Here is a 3,397-nt window from a genome sequence, read left to right as displayed (position 1 = left end):
GCAATAAACCTATCTGTTATTTAAGTTATGGCTTGATTACGTATAATATCATTAGAATAAAGATGGGATGTGTCTTGGATAGTGGTGTAACAATATATCGTGTTACAATATATCGCAATACAGAAATGCAACAATATGTATCGTGGATAGTGACAATATATATTGTAGATAGTTCACCCAAAAAAATTCAAGTTTTCAAAGTTTTACTGTCAGTACTACATTAAACTACTATAAATAATGTTGAATATAATGTATAATAATGCAATGGGGGATATTTATGGGTCCTGATAAAAAAGTGTAAAAAGTGGCGTATACATTATTTTAAATATATCTAGTCAGTTAAAGAGTGCAAGAATATTCGTCTAAAATAATTCAGTATTTTCAGCTTCAGAATCATGAATATGTTTATTCTGGTGTCTCTATTGTCCTGTGCTTTGGGATTCCAGCACCAAGTCCAAGCCTGTTCATTTACACCCCAATTTAACATTAAATTTAGGAACAGTTAAAAGTCATATGTTTTTGAGTATCACAATAATATTGTATCGTGAGTTCTGTATCGTGATATGTGTCGAATCGTGACATGAGGGTATCGTTGCACCCATAGTCTTGGATGTTTATCCAGACATTTACAAGAAATCAACAGCCTTGAATATAAAACACAATGCTTTTTAAGCAGGACTGATGCGTTTGTTAGATGCTATTAAATATTTCCGGACAAGTTGCCAAGTAGCATAAACTTTTACTAGGTTACAGAAACTACAAGCAATAAAATTGCTGCCCATTGAACATGCAAGCTGAAAAATAAACAGTATTATAAATGAAAATCTGAAAGGGGAAGTCGTGTTACTCGCACATGTCAATGGACCATTCACAATTCAACTTTAAAATTGATTTCCCTACATCCTCAGAGAAAAAGATTAGCAACCCACTCAATCTAACATAGGCCTACTGGATTCATCTGATGCATTGCACAGAAGACCAGTGTGCATCAATTTCGATGTTCGCTTATTTTTTTAGAGCAGTGACAACACGACGTGTCCAATTTCACTATGTCTTCCCCTGTCTGCAAAGCTTTCAAGAACACCTCCAAATGATTCCAAAGATTTCTGGGAAACATACATTGAGTCAGTGGCGATGCTACATAAGGGCCTGGGTGGCACTGACCTACTGAGATTTATGGCTAGTGAACCCGATCAAATGAGACACAAATCATAATTTTTTGTGGGAAATGAGATAAAATCAAGCATAGGCTACATAGCAATAATAATAATCGCTAAAATACATTAATTTAGTGGATATCACTCATGTACAGCGTGTAGACCTACAAGAATGAAAAAAAAAGTTTTATTAAAATTTCTGGATTGATTACATCGCCTAGAAAGCGCACAAAGAGTGTTCCCTTTATAGCCTAATCACTAATATGCTGTCACTCATTTTAGTTCATCGCAAAGGCGCAATCTCGCAAAGTTCCATCAGTGAAGCTGTCAACACTGCAGAAAAAATCTCTTATTTACATTATCTCTACGCTTTATTATAATGAGGATTTAAAAAAATGTGCAGAACTCAGCACTGGACAAAAAAATGGTGAGTGGATTCTAATTTAAATGCGTTCAAGAAATGTACATGTCTGTGAAAACACGTAAATAGAAATAACTTTATTAAATAGAAACCTTTGATGCTCTTCAGAGGCCAAATACAGATACGTACCAGATCATTTGTCAAAAAGCCAACATGCTATTATTATTACGGAGAAATCTGATCCTAGACCAGCCGTTATGGGCAACTTTTCCCTCTCATCTAAAAGCAATCAGAAGCAGCAGCAAGCAGTGGTTTGACTGAGACACTTCTACGCTAGACTCAAGTCCGTGGCCAGGGAAAGGCTATAAGCCTTGCAGCCTTACACACTCTGTCTGAGGTTATTTATCTTTGTTTATTGTTCTATATCTGTTCATTGGTTATTTTATGAATGGATTTTGTTGTTTTCTTGTAAAATAATGTAATTTAATGCACTGGTCACCCTATTTCTCCAAGGTCCACTCACTTTAAATTTTCTGGCCTCACCACTGCATTGAGTATGTTTTTAATAACAATAAATTATAAAACGGTTATCAGGAGCAGGTCATTGAGACTTACAGTATTACAAACTTGATCCTAATGAAATTCATCACACTTCAATTATTCAATTACTATTCAAATGGTGATTAATCTACACAGAATGGAATCCAGTTCTGCTCAAGTATTCTGTTACTTCATAGAAACCAATCAAGGAAGACTGTGTAAATAAGTTAATAATTTATCTTCAATGTGCTCAGCGCCAAATGAACTCTGGCATCGACATTGCATATTTTGTGGGGCGGACAATAATGCTGCTTTGGTGTGGGTTATGCAACAAGTCTAAGCAGAACTTCACTAATTTGATTTTTTTTTTTTTTGTTTAGTTTATTCTAAAAAAAATATCATTAATTTCATTAGTTATGCTTGTGTTAAATGATCAAAGCCCTGCGTGAGGAAAAACGCAAGGATTTATCACTGCACAATGAATTAAACTGTGTTTAGATTCCAGTGCTACTGGTGCATGAATGTATGCATTGCTAGACTGTTATCCTGCAGATTCATGCGATATTAGTCAACAGGGAAAGAGCTCAGAACTAAAATCTTTATATAAACCAAACACACACTTTTCCGCAGATGAAACGAATGCACAAGTCCTAACAGAAATATCTGCGTTTGCATATAATTCTATTAGCAACATTTTGTTTACAAAGGCCCTGATGCTTCACAAAGAACATTTAAATAAATATAAGCAGCCTTGTAAAATACACGGAATGTCAAGCTGACACGTTTGTTTTAAACATCATTTACGACAAGCTGAAGATGTTACAATGACTTGGAAATTTTAACATGCTTGTATAATTCATTTGCAAAATCATCATCAAACAATATTCAGACATCAAAAATGATCACAGGAGTCAGAACAGCGCTCAAAACATCCTCATCATTAACACACTCTCATTATCTACTGCCTGCTGGTGTTTTTCAGCACGCATCCTGTTTTCTCTGTGTACAAGTTAAACGGGAGAGCAGGAAGCTGCCAGATTGAGTCTTAATGCTTCACTTTTAGTGGGTCTGAATGAGAGGAGGGGGTGATAAAGGGCCTGAATTCTTCCCATTATTTGTGTGAAACTGGGTAACTGCACGGGAGGCCGATGAACGTGGACGAGATCCAGAAGACGATAATTTGGAGTTGGCCTAACGATTGGTGCTGACAATAGACATGAAGTGGACAAGGAGTTTATGAACTTGATATGAGACTTGATGTTGCATGATGAGATCGTTTTTAGATAATCTAATAAAATGAAAAGAGAAATACAATAAAACATTGCTGTGGTCTTATCTT

The 3,397-nt window shown here is 35.5% G+C and overlaps 1 long non-coding RNA gene across 1 annotated transcript in view; it reads left to right on the top strand.

Moving 5' to 3' along the window:
- The first annotated feature begins 1,479 nt into the window (after nucleotides 1-1,479).
- LOC143716254 (uncharacterized) overlaps nucleotides 1,480-3,397 on the top strand; it is a 14,238-nt gene continuing 12,320 nt past the window's right edge. Inside the window, exon 1 of the long non-coding RNA XR_013195968.1 lies at nucleotides 1,480-1,584. This is a non-coding gene — a long non-coding RNA (uncharacterized LOC143716254). The remainder of the gene's footprint in view (nucleotides 1,585-3,397) is intronic.

Source organism: Siphateles boraxobius, unplaced genomic scaffold (assembly GCF_051911475.1).
Source record: "Siphateles boraxobius isolate OS27281-9 unplaced genomic scaffold, OSU_SipBor_1 6, whole genome shotgun sequence".
Classification (NCBI taxonomy): domain Eukaryota; kingdom Metazoa; phylum Chordata; class Actinopteri; order Cypriniformes; family Leuciscidae; genus Siphateles; species Siphateles boraxobius.
This window is presented reverse-complemented; position numbering and strand designations above follow the sequence as displayed.